Source organism: Lissotriton helveticus, chromosome 1_1 (assembly GCF_964261635.1).
Source record: "Lissotriton helveticus chromosome 1_1, aLisHel1.1, whole genome shotgun sequence".
Taxonomy (NCBI): Eukaryota; Metazoa; Chordata; class Amphibia; order Caudata; family Salamandridae; genus Lissotriton; species Lissotriton helveticus.
In genome coordinates, this window is record NC_136057.1 from 1,404,906,870 (window position 1) to 1,404,934,213 (window position 27,344).

Below are 27,344 nucleotides of genomic sequence, written 5' to 3' on the forward strand. Positions count from 1 at the left end.
ATTGAACCAGCTAGTATTGAGATACAGTCTGAAGTTAAATTATGCACTAAGAATTCATTGGTTATCTTATGTAAAGACTACCCTCCTATCCTTGGGCCTAAATAAACTTTATGATACTCCTCATTGGAACAGGTATAGCGTCCTCGAGGAGGTGGACTGACTTATTCAGTCAGGTACGCCCCCACGAGAACATAATGAGGGTAACTCAGAGGATGGTGTTGCAATACAGGAAAAGTCACTATCCTCTGTTAATTATGAGGTCCCCTGTCCCCATGCATCAAAGAGGGAGGAGACAAGACCAGAACAGAGCCTGGAACAGGTATTACCAAGAGTACAAGGGGGTAAGAAGGACAAAGTTAAGGCCATGGAAGGGAGTATAAAAATTCTATCGTGGAATGTCGCAGGCCTCAAGAGCAAGCTACTTGTTCCTGACTGGTCCTCTTTTATGACCACTCATGACATTTGCTTGATGCAAGAGACCTGGTCCCTCGAGGCGAGTGATAGTCCCGGCTTTGCTACCTATGACATTCCTGCAGTGTCAGGTGGGAAAGGCCGCCCTTCGGGTGGCCTTGCCATATGGGTAGGCTTACACTTGGGAATGCAGGCTGAACAGGTGGATACAAACTCGCCAGATATCCAATGTGTTTTGCTGACATCTGTTAGCGGATCTACACTGGCTATTATTAATAGCTACTCTAGGCCTACTGTGAATGGGAAAGAATCGAGTACTATTCAAGCACTCGACCATTTCCTTCAGACACTTGATCCCGCAACTCCGATCATTCTTGGTGGCGATCTGAATTGTCAGTTCGAACCATTGGGCGGGTCCGAGTTGTGTGAGGAGGATGAGGTCGATTTGCACTGGCACATCCCAGCCCCAAGTATTGCCCCTGTTAAGGCTTGGACACCGTTAGTGCTACAAATTAAGGCTCTGACCCTTGCAAGGTCTCTGCGGGCATGCAATGGAAGGGGCAATAACGAAAGTTCCGGCCTGCCCACCTATAATAGGATAAATCGAACTTCCACCATTGATTACCTCATGTTGGAAGCCAAACACTGGGGCAAGTTTAAAGACTTTGAGGTTGTCCAAAGGCACGATAGTGACCACAACGCGTTGGTCCTAATGCTTAAATCTGGTGCATTTGGACTAACTAACCCTGATTCTAATTCCACTCCGATAGTTCTACCACTCATTATTTCTAACAACAGGAGAAGAGTCAAATGGCCTTCCTGCCTAGACTCTCCTATTCGTCTTGCAAAAATGTATCAAATAGCTGTTCCACTGATAAGCGATATGGGTAACTCCACCTCCCATGGGCAGACTATAGAGACCCACAGAAAGCTAGTTGAGAGTCATGGGGATGTATTCTATCCAGTTAGTGGGACTAAGTTACGCCGGAATAATACACATCCCTGGCACAACTATGCATGCAAAAACTCAAAGAAAGACCTACTCAAGGCAATTAAATCTAGGGATACCCTTAAAATTAGAACATCTAGACTGCTGTATAAAGGTGCTCATTAGAGCAAAGAGTGAGTGGGAGGAATCTAGGTGGGATGAGATCAGACAGGCACTACTCCTAAAAGATTCCAAGAACTTTTGGCTAATTGTTACTTCCTCAGTGATAGGTGAGAGAGACACTGGGGTCGCGAATATTGCCCCTATAGTCTGGGAGGCTCACTTTAAGTCACTCTATACAAGCCCTGAGTTGGAGGAAATTGGGTGTCAGCTCCAGGAGGGGCTGCCAGAATTGGTTTTGGAGCCTCGGGCCAGTGTGCCGCGGGACCTCCGGCACGAGAGCCGACTGCCGGGGGCCCCGCGGTTCGGGAGATTGGTTCCATGTGCCAGCATGGCCCGGGATCTCCCGCATGAGTGTCGATTGCTGGGGACCCCGGGCACTGGGACTCCCTCCTGTCAAAATCTTGGTTCTAATCAAGCTTCCGAGATTCCCGTCGCCCCAGACCCCCTGCATGAGAGTCGACTGCCGGGGGCCTTGGGCCCCGGGTTCTCGGTTTCATGTATCTGCACGGCCTGGGACCTCCCGCACGAGTGTCGACTGCTGGGGGCCCCGGGACCGGGGATCTCCCTCTGCAAAAATTATAGCCTCAGCCAAGTTCCCGAGATTTCCATGGCCCCAGACGCCCTGCACGGGTGTAGACTGTCGGAGGTCTTGGGTCCTGGACCCGGATCCCATTTCACAGTACTAAGACAGGATGCCCCTGTTGCAGCTCCCACCCATGGTTCAGACAATATTACACTCAGGGAAGTTGAATTGGCAATTGAGAAACTGCTCCAGAATAAGGCCCCGGGTCTGGATAAGCTCCCTGGAGATCTCTTTCGCTCTCAGCCAAAAATCTGGGCCCCATATCTGATGGTCCTGTTCAATGCTGTTTTACAGGGCTCCCCAGTACCTGAGACCTGGCTGGGTGCAGAGATTGTTCCAATTTTTAAAAAGGGCTGTCCGCTCGCCCCATCAAATTACAGACCAATTAGTCTACTTGACACGACTCAGAAGCTGATGGGCCGAATCCTGCTGGAGAGACTATTGGGCTGGATGGAGGAAAACAAAACTTTGACCACCCTCCAAGCCGGTTTTAGATCAGGGGTCTCGACTCTGGACCAGATCTTTCGACTCCAGGTCCTATACTGGAAAACTGCAAGAGTAGAGGGTGGCAGCCTCTATCTTGTCTTTGTGGACCTGCGGGCCGCATTCGATCTGGTCCCTAGGGAGAGGCTCTGGACGGTGTTGGAGGAACTTGGTCTCCCTCCTTACTTATTAGATGCCCTAATCCGACTTCATACTGGGAATTACGCCCAGGTGAGGTGTGGGAAAAACGGGGAATTATCCGATCGCTTCCCTGTTACCCGGGGAGTGCGCCAGGGTTGCGTACTGGCCCCCACTCTCTTTAGCTTGTATGTTAATGGCCTGATAGATAGACTTAATTATGTCAGGGACAATGATGCTCCACGCCTGGCTACTGGTATGGTGCCCGCTCTAATGTTCGCGGACGACACCTTGTTGTTGTCGCGGACATCATCGGGCATCCAGCAGGTTCTGGATGGGTTTGTTTCGTTCTGCGCCTCGCGGGGTTTGGAGATCAACTTGGAGAAAACCAAGTTTATGATCTTCAACCCCCCGAGGCGCACTCGCCCAAAGCCTACATTGAACGGAACCCCTCTCGAGCGAGTTAAGACCTTTATATATCTGGGGGTGACTTTGACTGAAAACTTTACATGGGATCATCAAGTCTCTAGATCTTCCCTGAGACTTGCACAGATTATGGGTGGCGTAGGCAGATTCCATAGTGCCACAACCTATAAACCAGTTACCCCTGCCCTAGAGATATACAAAACACAAGTTAGGTCTGCAGCCCTATATGCTGCTAAGCTCTGGGGACATACTAACACATGTAATTTAATGAAAGTTGAGCAGTCTTTCATGCGATATTTGTTTGGTCTTCCGCAAAGTACCCCTCTGTTACCATTACGCTTGGACCTGGGACTGGAACCTATTACTGACCTGGTGGCAGCTCGACCTCTGCTCTATTGGAGAAGGCTCCGGTCTGTGCCGGAGCTTGAACCGTTTAGAGCAGAATTCAATACTATTTGGGGGCAGCTTAAAAACAAGAATATACCTTGGTTGGTACATGTTAAGACTCTTCTCTATCAAATCGGTCTCCCCCAACTTTGGGATACACCGGAGGACAGTTGTACGAGGATGCAAAGGACTGTATTGGTGGCAGCTGTAAAATCACACAACCTCAAACTGCTACTCTGTTCTACTTCCCTGGGCAGATTGTCCTCTGAGTTCCTCATAACAAAAGTTGAATACAGGATGGAGGCGTTTTTGGACCTGGTGCAGCCTCCACTGGCAAGAAAACTATACATTCAAATGAGGCACGGCTCCTTACCGGTCGGGGCATTCACATCCAGATGGGCAAAAATGATGAAGGCTAACTGCCCTGCCTGTAATCACGCCAGGGAAGACATTATACATATCCTCTTTTTTTGCCCAGCATACAGTGAAATTCGGAAGTGCTGGATTGACCCATTGTGCAAAAACTTGGGTTTTAGACACTGCGTACATGCTTGTAGAGTCTTAACTTATGACCCTGCCCCTCCCATTGTTTTTGCTGTCTCTCTGTTTTTATTTGGCATGTGGCGGAGAAGAACTGTATTTATCCACAAGCAATAATGGACTAATGGACTATTGTTTTATTATTCCTTTGATAACCAAAGTTTAATAACTTTTTAATTCTGAAGTATTTATGTTTTATTATTATGCGTGTACATATTTTATTGCACTTTTATGGTCGTCGACCGAAATAAAGTTATCAAAGTAAAGATACTCCTCAACTGTGTGCTAGCCTTCGAAAGGCTAAGCTCAAATATATCTTCCTGGCTAAGGCAATGAGGGACAGATAGGATTTTAAAAAAGATAAAAGCACAATAGGTATATACCCGTCTTTACCTCTTGCAACGCACAGTGCACTTTCCAATTTGTTTTTTGTAGAGAACTCACAGCACTAGTTTATTTTGTCAAGCCTTCGGTTAAATTATATTCCACTTATGATGGGCTACCCTACAAATGTTCACTCAACGAAGCAGCTGTCCCCTTGCCCATATCATGAAAAGTCCTTTCAGTCTACTTTACTTATTCTGTTTTTTTGTCCCCTGAATGATAAGCCGAGGAAAATGTTTCTGGTTCCCTTATTACGTAAAGACAACTTTAGGCAGTATCTTCCAGCTTTGTCCTTTATCCAACAATTTGAAACTCCTTTTGTATGTCATATGCTTGCATCCTTTTTATGCGCAGCACTGAAAATTTGACGCACAATATGAAAAAAGTACGGACATGGCTCACATAAGGTGAAGTAATGTGAGATGTGAAATAACTAAACCCTTTCCCAAGCAATGTACGGTTTAATCTCCTGATCTGAAAGATATGTAGAGAAGCATGCCTATGTGAAACAATGGGAAAGAGACTTAGCCACAGGCATTACAGAAAAAAGTTGGGGGGGCAATTTGGTAGAGGGCTTCCTAATCTTCCATATGTCTCCATTACAAAGAGATCTCTTTCAAAATCCTCACATTGGTATTTGACACCAGTGCGTCAGCATAAAATGTTTGGGAGCTCAGAGCTATATTGGAAGGGATGCGTGGAGTGAGGCACCTTCATACACACAAGGTGGAAGGGATGCGTGGAGTGAGGCACCTTCATACACACAAGGTGGACATGCCACAGTGTGCAAAAAGTTAGGGATGAGATCTTACTTACAATACACTCCATCACTGGTATTTCACTGCCCGGAGATCCACTTTTGCTTCTCCTGGGGGATCCTGGAGCGAATAGGTCCTTCCCTACATCAACTCAGACACAGCAGCTTCTTTCTCACTTACTTCTAGCAGCATGAATGCGCATAGAGCAGATGTGGAAGCAACCACAGGCACCCTTACTAAACTAGAGGTGGGGGAAGGTATGGAATCTCTATGCCATGGAGAAGCTCACAGCCATTGTAAGGGACAGGGTGGCCAAATTCACTTCAACGTGGTGTCCATTCCCCACCTACATACGACAATAACAAAATGGGAACGGTGTCCAAAGCACTTCAGGCCTCAGATCTATGGGTTATGCCCCCCAACACAAAGGATGACTTGGCCTGTGTGAGGATCCGTGTCAACGGCCAGATCTCCGACCGGTTCCCGGTCGCGAGGGGCATCCGTCTGGGTTGCCCGTTGTCGCCCATGCTTTTTGCTGTGGCAATGGAGCCTCTGGCCGCCAGGCTGCGACAGCACCATACTCACAGGGGCATCGGGTTCTCCTCTCCTTCATTGTTGGTATCAATGTATGCTGATGATGTTACGCTATACGTTCGCCATCCTCAGGAGAATCTTAGTCCGTTGGTCCTTGAGGTGATCCACTTTGGTGGACTGTCGGGGATACAGGTGAATTGGGGAAAGTCTGTCCTTTTCCCTCTGACGGACGCCACTTTACCCTTTGTACCCGACTTCCCCTTTGTTTGGGCCTCTGGCCCCACGCGCTATCTTGGGGTTTGGATCAGCAGGGACCAAGATGAGCTTTGGAGATTGAACTTTGGTCGTGCCGTGGACTGGCTGGAGTCCAGAATTTCATCTTGGAGTAGGCTCCCATTATCTTTAGCGGGCCGTATTGCGGATGCGAAGATGGTGGTCCTCCCTACGTTTTTGTACTTGCGGTGCAGCCTCGGACTGAGGTGGACACGGTTGCGACGCTGCGCTGGGCCTGGTCAGCTCGCCGCCGCTTTTCCGGCGCCCCCCTGCTATTGGCTAACACCGTACCCATTGTAGATCACCCGGATTTTCCTTCACTTCAGGCGTCTAGTTTGTCTGCCGTGGCGAGGCATCTGGGCCTGGTGACGATCGCAGACCTTTATCGGGGGAATACCTTCTATTCCCTACCAGAGCACTCTGGGTTACAGGATACGCTTCTCTTTTACCAGTTACGCGCCACATGTCGGAAGCTGCATCCTTCCTTTCCTCAGCCTCCTCCCACCATGCCGGCCTTAGATAGCATTTACTTGACCTCGTCCCCGCGTAAATTGGTGACTCGCTTATATGCTCTGACCTTGGTGTCCGCCCCTATTTCTTCTGATCGTGCCAGAGTGGCTTGGAGCAATGACCTCGGTGTTGAAATCTTGCCAGCGGATTGGTTGTACTGGTGTGGCCAGACGAAGAAGCTATCGCCTTGTAGTGTAGTTCCTATTATCCCAATAGGCTCTGCGCATTGGAATAATATCTTCAATAGTATAGACCTAGGGCAGAGGTTAACTAGGTCTTCTACCGACGATATTAGACTTAAAGTTTTGTGTTTGCCAGCTAGCTCAGAGTTCACTAGAAACTTTCTCGAATAGGCAAGGAGGATTTTAACCTCCCTGGATAGACAAGAAGGGATTTAGTTTCTGACAACCATAGAACATGACAACTTTGCTCTCCCCTAATCAAGAGTGTATCTCTAGAGTCGTGTGAAAACAAAAGACAACTTATTTTACTCAGTCAGTACGTGCATTCTTAGTTTCACCAGTTTGTAGAGAAATAAGAGATAGGCGTGGTTCAATAAAAGATGTTATTTATTGATCAGTCTCTTTTCTCATACAAGAGAAATGAATCGCTATTATTGCAATACTTGTAGTTAAGTAAAGTGCATACAGTAGAGACAGAATTATAAAATAATACTGTAAAAGCATTGATATGGTTTCTGAGCCATATGATACTTTAAAATGGATAAAATAGATACATACATATATACATTTGACTAATCGTACTCAACTGGTGCTTCTAACCACGCCTACCCCAATGTACCTGACCTAAGCCTAATACGTGGGCGGGAGTAGATAAGTAGCAGTTTAAGTTAAGTTTGTTTTGCCAAGGGACTGATTCGAGAATTCTCTGCAAGGGGTTATTCAGTTCTGTACCTGAGATCTAGAATGATGGAGGGCTGGTATCTCTTATCCCAGGTCTTGATATTCCAGCTGCCTGCGAGGGCTGCTTGGAAGCGCCGGAGCTGGATTTCTCGGCAGGAGAAAGGCAGCGTCTCGTTCTCAGCGCGTCAGGAAGGCGGGGCAGCGTCTGTGGGCTTCGCTCTCTGCTGGGCTCCTCAGCACGTCTCGCTGCTCCGATCTCGTCACCACCGCATGTGTTTGCTTAAGGTAATGTCGGTAATATTTATACCTGAAAGGTGCCGAGATTGACGTAAGGATGGACATATATACGTCAATAAGGATGTCATATGAACGGGCTCGTTCGCACATTCTTTTGCTGAAGTTCTCGGTGAAATCAAAACAATGGCTATGGGAATTTCCCAGGTCGCTTTAGGTTTGATTTGTTTGGAGAACTCCGTATGCCTTATCAGGGGCTGGAGGAATATTGCTTGTCTAATTAGATGGCATGCGTTATGACCTAATCAGATAACGCGCTTCTGTGCCGTGGTGTGGCTTAATCAGATAACGGTTTTTGCACCGTTGGATGGCTGCTAGTTAATTATTAACCAAACCAGGATCAGGAATAGGGGAATTGATACAGTACCTATAGGAATACATCACACCCACTCCACGTAGACTATGTCCATATTTACAAATCTAGGCATAGTGAATATCAGTAGCGTTTGTGTATACCGTACCACCCCAAAATACATTTATATGCATTCCGAAAATTGGATTTTATAAAATATACGAAACACAATCACATGTACTGTCACGTATACTATAAGCACAAGCAGTCTAATAATGCTACTCATATGTTAAAAATTCAGCATAATCTAAATGCGAAAACCACACATGAAATGGCTCTTAATACAGAAAAAAAGTGCGAGACCATTTCATCACAATCATAAATTTATGTATAACAGTGCTAGCATAGCGAATGTCTTGTGACTACCTAAAAATAGAAATTTAGTTCTCTAAGAATAACGTCTACTTTAAGCAGAAGATAAGTGTCCCAAAAATCGTAAATATTTTGGAATTGGGGAAAAAGTTCTTGCAGTCTGAAAAAAAATTATGAGAAAAATTTTTCATATCGCTTTTCTTCAAAAAGTTGAAGGCCAAATTCAGCATGTAGGGAACTCCAAGTGCTAGTTTGCTCAAAGTTATTCCTGCTGCTCTGGTGAAAACATCATATCATTTACACTGTTGAAAAAACTGTCAACAGCTTCTTGCGTAAGTTCCACTAATTCGGAAAAGGTTGTTACCATGCATTCATGAGCCTGAGCATGATTGCCTCCATTGATCTTTGGATCAGCATAGCTGACTGAAGGTCGTACCTGATCGATGCTGCTTTCATCTTGTACTTCACTACCCCTCAATCGTAGTGGTGAAGACTCCACGAATGCCGTCATCAGGATTGGTAGCCGCTGGGGACAGCACAATGCATGAGCCGTTACCGGACCCAACAAGGTATCTGCGTCCATTGGCCCATCCGATTGTAGTGCCAGACAGGTGTCCAACACGCATTCTTCGCCGCATAGCAAGCACCTTAATACAGGCATAACACAACTTTGCCACATTGGTCTAAATGAAAGAAACCAAGTCATGTTCAGGTCTCTAAGCCGGGATAGTCCAAGGATTTTAGTTACCCGGTCCCGGTAGCCAATGGCTAGGATCATTTCTTCCCTTGTCGCAGGTGTTTTGTCTGTGACATGGTTTGCCATAGCGAAATAACAGGATCAAAAATAGAATACCCGCTACTAGTCCTAAAAGGAGAGGAAGTCCGCCAAAAATGGAATGGACAAAGTCTGGAAAAATACCCAGGATGGCTTTGAATGGAGTTAAAGCACCCGAAAACACTGCTTTAAATACACTGGAGATACCAGTGGTATCAGAAATATTTAAGATTTCGTTCAGTATTTCTGCGAAATGTATGGGGGAATTAGTTGATAATAATGAATGAATCTCTTCTGTTGTCCTTGCAACTTGGAGATCATATGTTTCTTTTGATGACGTGAGCCTGGTCGGCGTCTGTAGGAGCACAGTCTTCATTCTGCTTAAAGTATCTATTCGAATAGAAGCAATTTTCAAATCGGGCCATAACCTTGCCTCCCTGTCTGGAGAATCGCTGGGGAACAATACATGTTCACAGCACATGACCTTCCTAGTCACAGTTATGAGATAAGGTTTTCCGGGCAGCAAACTACAACATCTGCGATCTACTATTAGAATGTAACTCCCGTTCGAGAGTCTCCTAAAGAATGGTTCTATTCGTGTTGCAGGTGTGCCTAGCTGGTAACATGAAAGGTTATTTGAAGTCCCTTCACAGGCTCCGTGCAAACTAATACCCTGACACAGAAGTGTACCGCTCAGTGATCTTGCACAATTATCGCCACTGAGAAACACTTTCTGGCCTTTATTGCTGACACATTCGTGTGTATAGGGCAAGTTCCATATTGACTTAATGTATCCTTTACCCAACCTTTCATACTGGCCTGCCTGTATATATTTTTGGCAGAATTGAAACTGGAAAGTAGTTATCGGAATATTTATTATTCCATGTATTATCCATTCAATGACAGGTCGTTCTGACATTGTCAATGGTAATCTCTCAAGTTTTTCAATGCTCAGAATTGTATAGTCAGCACCCTTCTGTGCCAAACTGATTTGTTTATCAGTGAGGTTAAAGATATTAAATAATGACGTTGTGTTGATTAAACGCCAAGGCACATAGCCAGAACGCAAATTTTGTAACATCCAGCCAAGCTGTACAATAGAACGCAATTGGGACTGACCGTGTTGTAACATCAGTAAGTCTTGCGATATTATATCGATTGCTGAAGACACAATGCTGTCCAGAGAATATATTCTGGAGGACAGAGTCATTAACCCATTGTCTACCACAGAAAGTGATTTTTCCAAATTAATACGGTCAATTTCCCGTATTTTTTCTGCTGTCTCAATTTGAGTTACTTTCCAGACTTCGTTATAAGCTGCATATATAGAGGCCGCTATGAAACGTTTTTGACGCTGTTTGCGTGGTCCCAATATGAAATAACGCAAGTCAGCACCTTCTGTAAGTAAAGTTAGGTGTTGCTTAATTTCAGCCAGTGTGGACGTTTGTAGCCATTGAAGGCAGACCTTGCCCACGCTGTAGGTGGTTACTATCCCTGGATGTTGTCTTTGGGAATATCTAGGGTCTGGCCTAGTCAATGTGAACCCCTGTACTTTGTTCAGGAATCTGTCTTGACAGTTATTTGTATCTGTGGGCCAGATCAACCATTTTTTCCATTCAGGATGTGTTCTGTTTTGGTTTAATATATGGTTTACGTCTATCTCAACATCTATAGAGCTATTACTGTTCACTGTTGGCTTTGGAATAGACGGTTTGTTCAAATCTTTGATTTTGGCTAAGCCAAGACAGGTAGTTTGTTGAATAGTGTCGTTCAAAAATATAATTTGTTCTGGGATCATGCAGGCTCTAAACAATGATTCTATACCTTGTACTTGCCAATCTCTTGTACCCCAAACAGTTTTTGTTTCAAAATTATTGTTCCAGAAATCAAACCCAAATGTATTCATTTGTTCAAAGAATGAATCGGAATATATCAATTTTGTGTTTGTAAGCATGGTCTTCATACCTGTCTTATTTGACAATTTGAAATAAAATGTTTCTGCATTACTTGTGTTAAACCCTGAAAAGTATGAATATTTATCATAAAATGTTTTCGAGCTATCTTTTGGAGGAGTAGCACAATGTTCCCATTGGTTATAATTTAAAACATTTCTAGGTTGAGCAGATTTATGTAGATAATGGTTACCATAGTGGTTATAGCAGAACATCTGATCATAATTAGACGAACCCTGCAAATAATCATGTTCTGTAAATTTAGCAGACATCACAAGATCAGACATCATATCATTAATACTTTCAAAGTCCCAATCATCCGCAAATGAGCTTGGTTTTACAAAGTCACTCAATGAGATCTTGAATTGGTGTGGATACTTCAGGATTTCAACCGGACCATAGATTTCATAATCAGTTTTGTCCCATGCTACACCGCCTGGTATAGGATTGGCTGTGAAGTTTACTGAAGAAAGTTCTCTTTTCTCGATGTGTGAAGATGTGTGTGGTTTAAGGACCAAGTTGATTTTCTGGCTTGCTGTGTCCATTTTAGCATATTTCCCTTCAATGAAATGTCCCAAACATAGTACTAAGATGAGCCAAAGAATGAGGATAAATGCACCGAAGGCCACCCAAAATTCAATCCATGGAGAGATCAGATAGGTTTCTTTCAGCTGTTGAAAAAGTTCCTTAGCTTTGTCTTTAAAAGTTTTTGTTGATGGCTGTTTCTTTGCTTCACTCAGGGCTTCAGATGAATCATCGAAGTTGATGAAGTAGCCGGATGCTGTTCTGTCAATTGTTCCAATTGCTTTTGGATTTTGCTTTGTTTCATTAGCAAAGTCTGCAGTTACATCATCATAGGTTGTTGTTTCTTGATGAAAAGTTTTAATTTGGGTTTTAAGAGGTTCAAGTTCCATTGCTTTGTTGCATAGTCCTTGTTGATTCACTGTAGATTTTCCAAATGTGATCAGTCTTCCAGTTTGAGCCTCTGTATTTGTAGCAAACATTGGTGTTCTGCTATTTCTCGGGAGTCCACTTGGCCTACTGTTTGTTATCGGCCACATGATTGTGGTTTTACCAGGTCGATGGATATGACTCGGTTATCCTTTTTACCAGCAAGGGGCGGTAGTACTACTGATCTTGTCCCGTTGATAGACAAGACAGGAACTGCTTTTCTGTAAGAAGGCCCAAATTCCTTCTTTACCGCGATCTTTTCTCTGACTAGATCCCCGACTTTTGGAATCCAGACAGGCCTTGCTGGGACAGGTGGTTTCTCTTCAGTGGTTGTTGGCTGTTGTTTCAGTTTTATGTTGCTCAGGTCTTTTCTTGTTTCATTTAAGTCCTGTAAAATAGCCAAACTATCTTTGATATCAAAGCTTTTGTCTTTAACCACTGAAGTCTGACTATCAAGATCTTGGATCATCATTCTAGTCCCGAACAATAGTTCGTACGGACTGAACCCTTTCAGAGAATTCCTTGGCAGGTTATTTAGACTACGTTGGACACTTATTAGATGTTTGACCCACCCAGCACCCGAACCTAATACCTTTTCCGTTATAGATTGCTTTATGTCTTGGTTTTTTTCTTTACACCATCCCGTATCCCTCAGGAAGGAAGTGAGAAGAGTCCCGCTATGCTATGCTCATTTGGCCATGCTTCCCCATAAGCTTGAAGGCTAAAAGGAATACATTAGTCAAAACGTAGCATGCTCCTAGCGTATATGCCATTATAGACTCGCAAATCCTTTTATAACAGTCCAGACGTCAGCCGAGCGCTGGGGTCTACATTATAAGTGAAAATTAGTCTTTTTATGTTAATATAACGCTTTTTTTTCATGATGGGGGCTTTCTTATTGTTGTTGTTTATCTGGAGTGAAATGCCATGGCAATAGTCCTCCCCGCTCGCCACTGCGATCTCTATTGCAGTCTGGGCAGTTTTTTACAAAAATGTGATGATGCAGGCTCATGCCTGGCCACCAGTACACTGATTGTAATTCTTCCAGAGAATCTTTTTGTTTAAGGTGTCTGAGACCCTCACCCATATGTGCGTCTGCTATTAACAAGCCTCTCCTGTCCGTGTTTGGAATCACTCCATCCCCCACTCCAGGGATTCGAGCAAAAGGGACTGAGTTTGCATCGATTATGTATGTATAATTGAGTGGATAATTGATCGGTAGCACCGAGCAGTCGCCTTTTGATGACGTTTTCACCGCCAGCACAGCTTCACCGTCAATGTGTTTTACTGTACGCTTTTTTGTAGCTACGGAAGCCGGTTTAGTTGCTACCGCTGTGGCTGTCTCAGCCAATGAATTCCCTGCAACGTGAACGCCATCACGCTGATGACTCAGTGAATGTATCACGTGAGTTTTTGGTAGTTCTTTCTGTAAAATAACTACTTGTTCCCAAAGCACTTTTTGCTTTATTGTTGCACCTGTGTCATCTTTATAACCGTTTTGAATCCATTTCTGTAAATCGTTATTGTATGATTTGACGCAGTAATACGAATCGCACACAATAAGTGTCGGGAATTCACGATCGGCATTATCTAGCGCCATTTTTAACGCTATTATTTCAGTTTGTTGTTCTGAATTATTGTCCACTGAGTGTGTTTTTGTAAGTAGAGGTCTTAATTTACCTCCGCGCCACACTTCTTTTACAATTTCGCATGTGGCCTTGTAAGCCAGCTCTCCCCAAACTGAGGGTTGAGCATGCCCGTCTGTATGTATTACACAGGCGTACTGTCGTAAAGGCAGAATGTCGATTGGCAGAGGGTATTCTTTCTCATATTCTAGATATTTTAATTCTTTCATTTCCGGGTCAAAATAGTATTTTACTTTGTCTGTAGCAACAGAATTTACCCATTGTATCCATTCTGGATTTAGTGCAGTTGTCGGTAAATTACATGGTGTTGTTAATGCCTCAAAAGCTGATTCTGCTGTTCTGACTGTAACCTGTCTACCGTCTGCTTGGTATTTTTCTTTTTCTACAGCTGTTTGAACCGCATGAACAATGTTTTCCTTAATGCTGAACCTTTTTTCAGCTTCTGTGTACAAATGTGATTTGTATGCTATTGGTACCTTCTCTCCCTCATTAGAGGTCAGGTATGTGAATCCGCATCTTCCTGGGATGACTCGAATCACAAGGTTGCGTGTGTTGTCACGTGTTGTAATTTTGTTTTAACTAACATATCCGTTTGTAAAGATCTCAAAATTTCTGTGTGTTTTTGAGTCCAATTGATTCTTTTAAAATCTGGTTTTATTAGATCATAGAGAGGTTTAATTCTCTCTGCATAATTTATAATGTAAGTTCTTCCGAAATTTAGGAAGCCTAGAATTGATTGTAAGTTTTTTAGTGTTCTAGGTGCTTGGATTACAGCACATTTCTCTAGGAAATTGTCAGCCAGGCTTTTGCCTTCACTTGATAGTTCATATCCTAAAAACAGGACTGTTAAGATGGGCAATTCTTGACTTTTTAAAGTTAAATTTGTAACCCTCTGCTGCGAACCCAAGTATTATGGTGTTCACTCTTTTCAAGTGAGTATCCAAGTCATCATCTGTTAGATAGATGTCGTCGACATAAGATAATGCCTCGTCATCATATGTTTGTAGTAATTCTGTTACTCTCGCTGAGAATAATCCTGGGCTGTTCTTGAACCCCTGGGGCAAACGACAGAATTTTTTTTGCGTGCCATTTATTGAGAACGCCGTCAAATATCTGCTCTCTGGTGCTATATTTTGACAAAAGAAACCATTAGAAATGTCTAAGGTTGTTTTGTATTTTTTGCGCACTATGTTATTCATTAGTGCAGCACTGTGCGAGTTTTGTACTGCAAATGTTTTGCAACATGAGTTAAGGTGTCTGTAGTCCAAAACAAGACGATATGAATTGTCTGGCTTGGAGACAGGAAACAAAGGGTTGTTCATTTGTGAGGTGCAGGTTACAATCACCCCCTGGTATTCAAGTTGATCTAGGATCTCTTTTACCTGTTTTTTAGCTTCTTGCTTAATCGGGTACTACCTCTGTGCAGTAGGTTGTGATTTTAACTGGATTTTGTGAGGAGGAGAGTCCTCATCCCATCCCACATGATTTTTATATAAGGCAGGGGCTTGAGCTACTGCCCACTTTCTTGCAAGTGTATATTTTTTATGAATTGGAATATGTTTGAGAAGGCAGGCATAATTATTTCTTCGCCATGTGGGCACTCCCTGACAAACTCTGGAGGCCAGTCTCGTTCAGCTAGAAGGATGTCATAGCCCTTGGACAGATTATCCCAAAATAGTCCCCTTATTTTTCTAGTCTTATCCCCCTCTATACGCAATGTTATTTCATATATTTTATGAGGTTTGCTAACTCTGGTATCTGCAGTTTCCACCTGAATGTATTCATTCGTGTCCACTGTCTCCAGATGATTCATAAGGACTTTGCGAGCTATGCTCACTTCTGCTGCGCTGTCTAGCATTGTCTGAGCCCATTCTCCGTTTTTCAGCTGTGTCCTCAGTATTCTCGGCATTGTTGATTACTTTAATACTGGCTACCTTCTTTTTTGGAAATTGTAATTTTTTATTCAGATGAGCAGGTTCTTTGTCTTTGGACTTGACGTGCTCTTCCCTTTGTTCTGATCGTCCTCTTCTTTCCGATTTCTGCGAGGAAGTCTGAAAAGATTGAGAGGGACGTGTATCAATATCTTGATATCTATCAGGTTTCTTTATATTATCCCTATTTCTAAGGTTGTATTTTTTCACAGAGGGCTCCCGTTGGGGAGACTTGCGTCCTTGGTCGGGAGATCTTTCTCTCCGCCAAGGAGACCTTCCTCTGGACTGGAATCTTTTTTCTTTAGGATTGGATTGTTTATTTCCATCCCAGCTCTTTTTTTGAGTGTTTAAATTATTTTTTATAAATACCTTTTCAGGACTTTCAACTAGTTGGGGTTTCACTGGTATTCCACCCAAACTATCTCTTCCTAGTTCTTCATAGGATTTTTCTATGATTCTGGCAATTTCCGATGGTTGGTCTGCTATATTTGTCTCTTTTAACCTCTGGCGAATCGCCACATTTGCTGCTTCTCCCTTTATGTTGGCTAATAATATTGCAGAGACCTGCTTGAAGTCTTTCAGTAGTTTCATACCGAGAGTTAAAGCGGGTTCTGGACCGTATTCATCTTGAATCTGTTTTAGCACATCTGGTATTACTGACATGGATGGTACACCATGTGTTTTTGTGTAAATGGAAGCAAAGACTGTTCCCCAAGTGTCACAATCCTCCACATGTGGTGCGATTCCCATTGGAAGACAGATAGTCAGAATCCTATGTTTCTCAACAGGGGTGGTATCTGGAAACACCGCCTCTATTTGAGTTATTTTTTGTGCTAGCCAGAAAGGAATTTGTTCCCGTTTTGCGGGTACCTTACCTAGACAGGACTGTATGTTCTGTGGTGTAATTTTATTTGTGTTCCCCTGATGACTGGTCAGCTGTGGAATTTTAATTGCTGGTTGGATTGTTGAAGTCCGCATTACATATTGGACTAATTGTCTATGTATTTTTATTAATTGTTTTAGCTGTGCTAAAAGTTCTGGTGCAGGCATTTCTTCAATGTCTGGATGTGGTGTGTATCCGGCTAGGACCGGCCACGTTGCTCCTGGTCTACCTAGTGGACCGAGCCTGGTGATGTGATTATTATGTTTTAGGGCGCCATTAAACAAGAGCAGATGCTCTTGGAATTTGAGTGGTATTTCCACCTCCTCGAAAGGAGTGTACTCATTAGGAGGTTCCTCTATTTTGTAATAGTGGAAGTCCTTTGTTACAGCGTTTGCTGCTGGAAAGTTTATCCATGAATAGAATACCTCTGTCTGCCGATATTCGTGTGCCTCAATTACGAATATGACTGTACCACCTCTTGGTGTCAGTCCATTTTCTATAAGTTTTAAAGTTATAGATTTTCTTATGTTGACCGGGATGAGTATTATATCCGGGTCATTTTGTAGCAGAGTATTATCAGCTGCTATTAGTTCAGCTGCTAGTCTAGCTGTCTCTCTTTCTTCTTCAGTGTCTGACATTTTACTGACATGAAGGTTATTCTGTTTGTTTGCAGATCAAGTTTCCACGGAATATAAAGATTAGATGCACAATATTTTGGAACAGTGTATCCTTCAACGTTGAATAAACCAAGAACCATACATAGGAGTCTCCTCCTGCGAGGTTTGGCGGATATGACCTTTCACCCACTCCAGACGTCTTTGGAGTATTATGGGAAAAAAGGGGTTCTGTGTGAAAAAGCACGACTGAGTTACTCTAATGTCTTGCGTTAGTTTTATCGCCTATCCAAACGTTGGGCGCCATGTAGTGTAGTTCCTATTATCCCAATAGGCTCTGCGCATTGGAATAATATCTTCAATAGTATAGACCTAGGGCAGAGGTTAACTAGGTCTTCTACCGACGATATTAGACTTAAAAGTTTTGTGTTTGCCAGCTAGCTCAGAGTTCACTAGAAACTTTCTCGAATAGGCAAGGAGGATTTTAACCTCCCTGGATAGACAAGAAGGGATTTAGTTTCTGACAACCATAGAACATGACAACTTTGCTCTCCCCTAATCAAGAGTGTATCTCTAGAGTCGTGTGAAAACAAAAGACAACTTATTTTACTCAAGTCAGTACGTGCATTCTTAGTTTCACCAGTTTGTAGAGAAATAAGAGATGGGCGTGGTTCAATAAAAGATGTTATTTATTGATCAGTCTCTTTTCTCATACAAGAGAAATGAATCGCTATTATTGCAATACTTGTAGTTAAGTAAAGTGCATACAGTAGAGACAGAATTATAAAATAATACTGTAAAAGCATTGATATGTTTCTGAGCCATATGATACTTTAAAATGGATAAAATAGATACATACATATATACATTTGACTAATCGTACTCAACTGGTGCTTCTAACCACGCCTACCCCAATGTACCTGACCTAAGCCTAATACGTGGGCGGGAGTAGATAAGTAGCAGTTTAAGTTAAGTTTGTTTTGCCAAGGGACTGATTCGAGAATTCTCTGCAAGGGGTTATTCAGTTCTGTACCTGAGATCTAGAATGATGGAGGGCTGGTATCTCTTATCCCAGGTCTTGATATTCCAGCGGCCTGTGAGGGCTGATTGGAAGCGCCGGAGCTGGATTTCTCGGCAGGAGAAAGGCAGCGTCTCGTTCTCAGCACGTCAGGAAGGCGGGGCAGCGTCTGTGGGCTTCGCTCTCTGCTGGGCTCCTCAGCACGTCTCGCTGCTCCGATCTCGTCACCACCGCATGTGTTTGCTTAAGGTAATGTCGGTAATATTTATACCTGAAAGGTGCCGAGATTGACGTAAGGATGGACATATATACGTCAATAAGGATGTCATATGAACGGGCTCGTTCGCACATTCTTTTGCTGAAGTTCTCGGTGAAATCAAAACAATGGCTATGGGAATTTCCCAGGTCGCTGTAGGTTTGATTTGTTTTGAGAACTCCGTATGCCTTATCAGGGGCTGGAGGAATATCGCTTGTCTAATTAGATGGCATGCGTTATGACCTAATCAGATAACGCGCTTCTGTGCCGTGGTGTGGCTTAATCAGATAACGGTTTTTGCACCGTTGGATGGCTGCTAGTTAATTATTAACCAAACCAGGGTCAGGAATAGGGGAATCGATACAGTACCTATAGGAATACATCACAGCCTAACTACCGTCTCCGTTTGATTCACTTCAAATATTTGCATAGGCTGTACCGAACCCCGGTGCAGCTTCACAAACTCGGGATTCTACCTGGTGATAACTGCATGCGCTGTGCTGCGCCGGCTGCGGATTTTGCTCATCTAGCTTGCTGTGTCCGAGGGTATCGGACTTCTGGCGATCGGTGTGCTCCGCGATTTCCGAGATTATTGGCGCGGTGTTGAGTCCGGAACCCTCCCTGTGCCTTCTCGGTTTCGTCAAGCCCTGCCCTGATGTCTCACGCCGTCTCGTTGCAATGCTGTTGGTCCTCGCAAGGCGACGGGTGGCCATGTGCTGGGGCCGCCGTCCTGCTCCCAGGGTTGAGAGTTGGTTGGAGGATGCCTCTCGTTGTCACACTCTCCTGTCTGAATTTTGGGACTTAATGCCTGCAAGATCCCGTCCTGTCGACATGTGGGGTCCCTTTGTTGCTTATCTGCTTACCCGCCCCCGCTCTAGTGGCGCTGCCTCACCCGCGCTCCCCGCCAGCCTTGGGTCCGCGACAGCCGCCGGTGCTGGCCAGTAGCCTGCTTTTCCCCTACCCTGCCAGGCGCTCCGTATCCTCGGGGACCTTCTGCCCCCCCCTTTTTTAGATCTTGTCTGGTGTTGCAGCGCGAAGCGCTGTCGTCAGCGAGACCTATTGTGGTTGTGATGCCTTCCAAGTGGTACAGATCGGTGCACGAGCAGGTTCTGGTCTGTGAACCCGCTTCCCAGAAACTGTGAACAGCAAGTCAGCCTCTCGCCTCTCTCAAGCGCGCGCACAGACACACACACAGCCACACTCATGCATGCACACACACACATGCACGCAGGCACACACACACACACGCATGCACACACACACATGCATGCACACGCATGCACACACAGGCATGCACACACGCAGACACACACACACACACACACACACCCACCCACCCACCCTACAACTAAGCCCCACCCACCCCACTCACTGGGCTACAGGCTCCGTCAGCGGGGATTCCCTCACTTGCATCGGCGGCCTCTGCTCCTCCTACGTGTCTAGAGCGTTTCACAGCCTCCCCTGGGGCGGGACTTCCGCCTTCTGCCCTTCTCGTACAGTCACTTTGTGGGCGCGGGCTTCCCGCAGAAGGCGGAAGTCCCGCCCCAGGGGAGGCAGTGAAACGCTGTAGGAGGCATATGCTGGTTATTATGAGTCGTGGCCTTATTGAAAGAGGAACTCCGCTAGGAGATGAAGTTTGCTGTATAGATGCAACAGTCTTTTACCCCTTCACTTCTGGGCAAATTACAACCCCATCCAAGGTTTTGCAGGACATGACAAGGTCGATTTGCATTCTACATCACTAGTTGTGGACGTTTTACTGGATCCATGTTGGAACTGGGACTAATGTTTGAAAAGTCAGTCTGGTCGGATTAGGGACCTTTAGAAGAGAAGCACTGGTGTTTGTTCTCGAGGCTGCATGGACCCTCCCGGGTTTTAGATTCCGACTGACTTCCAGCTCACCTTACGGTAAGAGAAGACACAGCGTGATCAAAGCCCTTTCACTCCTCCCCCAACTACCCCCCAACCCCGAGAAAGAGGGGGCACAGCTGTTGCCTGCGAGGGCCGGCCGAGGTTGAGCCTGGACACAGCTCAATGGAGGCAGCCGGGACACATAGCGGCTCCGCCTGGACCTCTTCCGGGCCGCTCCAGGCCCCTCAGGGCCCGCTTGGGCCCCCAGGCCGAGGAGCGAGGTGTGGGCCTACCTGAAGACCCTGGCGGACCGGGGCCTGCAGAGGAAGAGGGCGGAGGAGGAGGAAGCCAAACACGAAGTTAGTGTCCGACACCGGTGGCCGCGGAGTGAGTGTATGGGATAGGATCTGTGGAGGTGATGAGAGGCGGTTGGGGGCTGGGAGGGGGAAGTTTGAAAGGATGGGGGCAGCGGAAAGGGGTTGAGTGCTGGACGGTACAGGGGTGAGCGAGTGTGCTGAAGAGCCGTCATGGAGTGAATGTCCAAGTTTGGTGGCTAAAGTGGGGATTTGGGAAAATTTAAGAGCATTGCTGCGTGCCGGGAGTAATGGGCTGGGTGCTGCAGGCGGAGAGGAGGGTGAATAGGAGGCGCAGAGCTGGGGTGAGTGTTGGAGGAGTGACATGGGGGCTGAAGGGACTCGGGCGGGATGATGGACTCCGAGAGGGGTATGCCACGGCGTCCATCTGCTCAGATGTTTCCTCGCGCAGCGATGCGTTAAATGGCGGTGCTGCATTCACTCAACACAGGTGTTGTCAAGTATTGGGGATGTTGCGGCGGATCAATGTTACCTTGCATAATGGGCAGTAAAGGCTGGAATCGAGCAGAGCAGAGTCGCGTGTGATGGAAAACGCAAAATATATTAAAAATAAATTTATACACATCTATAGTGCACGCAATAAGCAAATAAGAATCTTAACGTTGGTTAAATAATTAGAAACCGGAGAATTGAAAGCTGCACCGCTTTCACACAGTTTTAGTCATTATTACACAGCAAGCATTGGCAAAGGCTATCGGGCTCCCTTTGTCAATGTTGAGCGAGCCACGTGATCAGCTGTGCCATTGCCGGACAAAACATAATAAAAGTATAGAAAGCAACGTACTCTGCTTTTAAAATGGCTGCTGCATTGCTTGTTGACTGCTGGCTCCACTTTCCGTCCCTCTCTTCCTCGTGAGGTATTTGAGTGCAGTAATGGGTGAGTTGAGTGTCCTCACCCAGTCATTGTTGCAAGTGAAATTCTCGCGAGTGGCTCCTAAGCGAGTATGCAGCAGACTCGAGTGTAAAGAATTGAGCTGGTATGAGGCTGCCTGGACTGGTATCTGATAAAGAAAGAAGCGGACAGCAATGAAAGGGGATCTGAGATCTCGGGCGCAGCATATGTTTTCACATTGACAGAGTTCAGACAGTAATTAGCCATTTTCGTAAGAAGCATATTTGAGCATACTCAGCTTGTTCATTGTTACAAAACATGTTAACACCCAGTTTCGCCATGCATGCTACAAGAGGGGAGACTGGGGGTGCAGGGTGTCTTCAAAGTATTTTCTGCCCCTGCTTTTTGCTCTGCAGTTCGAGAGAATGCCAAGTCCGCAGGTTTCCTACATAGAATATTAACTAAAGTTGCACAGCTTTCTGTAGTATATTTATAGGTTAGAGACAATTATTGGATTTTCCGATACCTGGAAATTTAGCAGTATAGGGTCATTACCCGTGATCAGTCAGGAGTCAAGATTGACCACCTCTTGATTAGAATACGTGGTTTAGGTGATTAAATACATTTGTGATTAGAAATCTAAAACAGAGTAAGCTATTGGCATTGTAAATGACAATGCCATTTATTTATCTGTTTTCAAAACCAACACATAAATAAAAATGTTGTCATTAACAATGCCAATAGCTCTAACTTTTACAAAGGCGAGACCGTTGCATTGTAAATGCTTGGCTTGTCTAAACATCTGCCTAATCCCTGTAGGTGGTGAGCCCCCCGGGGGTTCCGGAGGTTATTTCCACATTTGTTTTCGAGGTGTTTCTTTTTAGATCTTTTGGCCGATATCACTGGGTTATGCAATGTCTGCTGTGTCCACTGCTGTATATGCAAAAGTGATTTGATACTGCAATTCGTACTGTGTCTGCTCTGACTTTTGTTCAATAAAGGTTTTTCAAAAATCAAAAAACAAAAAAACAAAAAAAGGATGACTTAGCCTGACTCTCCCGATTGCCAAGCCTATCATCAATCTGACACATTCTTACTTCGTTGGTGTTTTCCATTGTTATATATTTTGCATGAAACATAATGTTTAAATCTGACTGGGGGGAATTTTATTAAATGTCATAAATTGGAGAACAATGTTGGACTTTGCTGGATCAACCCTGTTGTGCGATCCAGGGGTATGAATCTGTGCCAATTTCCTACTGAAATTTTTGTCTTCAATAATATGTATAAGATGAACTTGCTATGTGTGTGGCATGTTTCTTTAAACCAAAATGCTCAATCAAGTTATTAAAAAATAAATCATGTGGGGCCCAGGAGGAGGCCCTCTTCGAATCCCGGGGTTCGCCAGCACAGTTCTCCAAGATCTGGGGGAAATGGTACAATCTGCTTCCACCGTGAACCCAGAGGTATGCCTTGTCTCTTGCCAAAACCATGGTCGGACCGACTTGCTCTAATACCTGTAATGTACACTGCTGATTTTTCCTCACTGCATCTATTACTTGTCGAGCTGCTGCCAATGAATTTCTTTTGTTGTTTTCAAAATGCCAATAAAGTTGATTATCAAAAAAAAATCATATCTCCTTTTCCCGATTGATTTTTGCCATTTTTATTTAAGTTTATTTGTTCAACTTTACTCTAATTTTTAAATATGGTTTAGTGCTTTTATTGTTTTGCATTTTTACTTTATTACTGTTTTGGTACTGCATAGATACTTCACACATTGCCTAAAAATTAAGACTGTCTGCTCTCTGCCATAGATAGCAGGCATTTGAGCTCAGATTAATTTAGTGACTTTGAGGGTTCACCTTGACGGAGAACAGCCATAACAACGCAGGGATTACCCCGCACTGCTATTACAACGCGGGGATTACAACAAAAGTCGTTACAACGACTTTCGCTGGAGGGCGCTGTTGGATAGGGACTAGTTTAATTTTCTATCCAACACCTTCCCTACTGTCAACGTAGGCTGGAGTTGGAATAGAAAATGAAACTATTCCACGATCCAGCGCCCTCCAGCGAAAGTCGTTGTAACGACTTTTGTTGTAATCCCCGTGTTGTAATGGCATGCGGGGTAAAAGCCCGCGTTGTATCGACATACAACCACCTTGACAAAGGCTGTGATTATTCCTTGAGGTGGGTAGTCACCCACCCCATCTAACAATCACTTTTTTTAATCAACCGACTAAAACATGTATCCCTCCTAGGGATGGGATGCATATTCTGTTATTACTGACCCCAGAAAATCGTCAGTAATGGCAATGTGAGAGTATGTTCTGGGGATATCCAGCACTGAGCAATTCCATTGCAAGTATAGTGTTGCAAGTTGGTCATGTGATTGTTATATGAATCCCCATTTGGTTAACTACTACTGACATTTGGGAGGGCCCACACTATGGCTTTGCCACCCAGCCTCCTACGTGTGTGGGATACACACACCAAAAGCATTTTACATGTTCTCCCCTTTATTTTCCCTCAGTAGTCTGTAGGCAAAGCGCTCTTCTCATCCTGAAAATAAGTATGGAAGAGGGCGGCTGAGAGACAGGAGATGAGGGGAAAGGAAGGCAGGGGAATAAATAAAATCTTATGGTGAGAAACAGGGGATAAGCCAAATACGGTATAACAAATGCACAGAAAAGCCAAAGAGGAGGGGGTGAGGGTAGACGTTAGAGAGAGGAAGGTGGTCTACTGTGTTGTTTAGTGTGTAGCGTGAGATTTGCTTCCTTACTAGGTTCCATGGCACCCATGTTACACCTCTGTGCATTTTACTACCCGTTAGTATGTCAATAGATGCACACTGCTATAGCTGGCATAATCTGCCCATTGATTACTGTCTTGGCAGATGACCCTTCCAACTTGTACTGTCAAAACATCTTTGAAGAAATTGACACTCTCTACTTCTCCCAACTGAATAATGTACCAATCCTTCCAGGAGGGCATTGCTTCTGGTTATTTTCAATGATTTTTTTTATTTGTCTCATTAGATCACAGCAGCTATTTTGGTTAGACCACATTTTATGGAACAAATCTTTTTATTGAGTTAATTGGTAGGTGTCTCGACATTTGTACACAGCCATTTACCTACAACCACAGGGGCTGGCGACTAAAAAAAAATAAGGCATTGAGTGAGAATAGAATACTACTGCATTAACTCAACATCCCGGAGGCTGGCAGCACTCAGAGTTAAATCTAGCAATTAGATACAGCATACTCTGTCATGGACCTCGTCAGTCCAGAAACGAGCACCCACCTAGAAAGGTTAACAACAAATAAAGAAAAACCACCCACCCGCCCCCAAAGGAGAAGGAAAACAAAGGGGAACACGTACCAAGATTTCAGAGGTCGCAGAGCAACCCATACCTACCACCATGCCCACCCTCTGGCCCTCCCTCTCACCCAGACGGGACGTCACCAACTCCGCAGTTGATGGTATTAGACGTAACACTTGCAGGAGTTTGGGGCAAGTATCCTCGCGGAGGTCCTTCGACAGCAACTTTATGAAGGGAGCAAAAAGCTCTGCGTATTTCTCACTCTTCGGATTTTGAACCAGCGAGAGAAGCTCCATGGCAAGGGTCAGCCAGAGCCTGTGGAGCAATGTTATATGATCTTGAACCCTAGGAGTACCCCAATGGACTAAGATCGCCTGGCGAGCTGCCAGTATTGCCAATGCCATCTGCCTGCCTCAAACTGACCGTAATGGGAAGGTGAGTGGATTCGATAGCCCTAGCAGAGTGTAAGCTGGGAACCGAGGGATCTCTGTTTCAAATGCTGAGTCAATGTCATTAAGTACCTGTTCCCAAAAGAGCTCTAGCCTCGGGCAGTGCCAAAGAAGATGTGCAAGAGAGCATGTCAAGCCACAACCCTGCCAACATTTTTCAGTGTGGTTTTTGTCCCATTGGTGGATCCTTGCTGGTGTGAGATACCAATAACATGCTACCTTGAATGTGGATTTAGTCCCTGCAGTGTTGTATGCCGTGTGGTGAGCCCTATAATAAATATTGTCCCATTCTTTGTCTGTGAAGGCCCAACAGTTCTTCTTCCCACCGGAGTTGGCCGCAAGAGCGGCTCCTCATTGTGTGCTGAGTGAGGAGAACATAAAGTTCTGATATGAGGTGATTATCATCTTTCTTGTTTGCTATGCATTTCTCGAAGGGGGTAAGCTTACGGGAGATGTGTGGCAGATATCCCTTTGAGGTAGCCCAGTGGCGGAGTTGCAAATAATAGAACTCATGAGGGCTAGGAAGGTCAAGGTCTTGTCAAACCTGATCAAACGAGATGAGGACCTCACGATCAAATAAGTGGCCCAAACGCTTACAACCCACTTCCCTCCATCAAGTCAAGTCAAGTCAAGTCACAAAATTTGTATAGCGCACTACATACCCAGAGGGTTTCAAGGCGCTTAGGAAGGGGAGGAGGATTATTTGTCAAATATCCACGTTTTAAGCTGCTTTCTGAACGCTAGGTGGTTCTGGGTGAGGCGAAGGTAAGCGGGGAGTGAGTTCCATGTTTTAGCAGCCAGGTATGAAAAGGATCTGCCTCCCATGGTGGTCTTGTTTATGCGAGGTACAGTGGCGAGGGCTTGGCTGGAAGAACGTAGTTGGCGGGGGGGGGTGTAGAAGGACAGTCGAGAGTTGAGGCAATCTGGTCCGATGTCGTAGAGTGATTTGTGTGCGTGGGTAAGCAGTCGGAAGGTGATCCTCTTATTGACGGGTAGCCAGTGGAGGTCTTTAAGGTGACCAGAGATGTGTTCGTTGCGTGGGATGTCTAGTATGATCCTGGCTGAGGCGTTCTGGATTCGTTGGAGTTTCTTCTGGAGTTTGGCGGTGGTACCTGCGTAGAGGGTGTTTCCGTAGTCCAGTCGGCTCGTGACCAGAGCGTGGGTGACTGTTTTCCTTGTTTCGGAGGGGATCCAGCGAAATGTTTTTCTGAGCATGCGGAGAATGTTGAAGCAGGAAGAGGAAACGGCGTTGACTTGTCTGTTCATTGAGAGTGAAGAATCCAGGATAACGCCTAGGTTCCGTGCGTGGTCTGTCGGGATGGGTGCTTTTCCGAGGGCTTCCGGCCACCAGGAGTCGTCCCAAGCAGAGGGGGATGTACCTAAGATGAGGACTTCTGTTTTGTCTGAGTTCAGTTTCAGACGGCTTTGTTTCATCCATTCGGCAACTTCTTTCATTCCTTCGTGTAGGTTAGTTTTGGCGGTGTTGGGGTCTTTGGTGAGTGATAGGATCAGTTGGGTGTCATCAGCGTAGGAGATGATGTTGAGGTTGTGTTGGCGTGCGATGGCCGCGAGGGGGCTCATGTATACGTTGAAGAGGGTGGGACTGAGTGAGGATCCCTGTGGTACGCCACAGATGACTTCAGTGGCCTCGGACTTGAATGGTGGGAGGCGGACTCTTTGTGTTCTTCCGGAGAGGAAGGAGGTGATCCAATCAAGTGCTTTTCCTTGTATTCCGATGTTTCTGAGGCGCTGAAGAAGGGTGCTGTGGCAGACTGTATCGAATGCAGCAGATAGGTCGAGGAGGATGAGGGCGACTGTGTCTCCATTGTCCAGTAGAGTTCGAATGTCGTCAGTTGCTGCGATGAGGGCGGTCTCAGTGCTGTGTTTTGCTCTGAATCCCGATTGTGAGGGGTCGAGGGATTTGTTGGCTTCGAGGAAAGCGGCGAGCTGGTTGTTGACGGCTTTCTCGATGACTTTGGCCGGGAATGGAAGAAGCGAGATGGGGCGGTAATTTTTGAGTTCGGTGGGGTCCGCTGTTGGTTTTTTCAGAAGGGCGGTGAGTTCAGCGTGTTTCCAGATTTCTGGGAAGGTAGCGGAGTTGAAGGAGCAGTTGATGACGTCTCGGAG

At 45.1% G+C, this 27,344-nt stretch overlaps 1 protein-coding gene across 50 annotated transcripts in view; it reads right to left on the reverse strand.

Moving 5' to 3' along the window:
• The window catches only part of NFIX (nuclear factor I X), a 5,476,577-nt gene that overhangs the window by 3,154,601 nt on the left and 2,294,632 nt on the right, over positions 1-27,344 (reverse strand). For 48 of the 50 annotated variants that reach the window (XM_078684524.1, XM_078684487.1, XM_078684527.1 and 45 more), the window contains one exon: positions 21,395-21,611. The exons of the other annotated variants lie outside the window; for them this stretch is intronic. The gene's annotated coding sequence lies outside the window, so the exon portion shown is untranslated. The remainder of the gene's footprint in view (positions 1-21,394; positions 21,612-27,344) is intronic. 50 annotated transcript variants of the gene reach the window in all.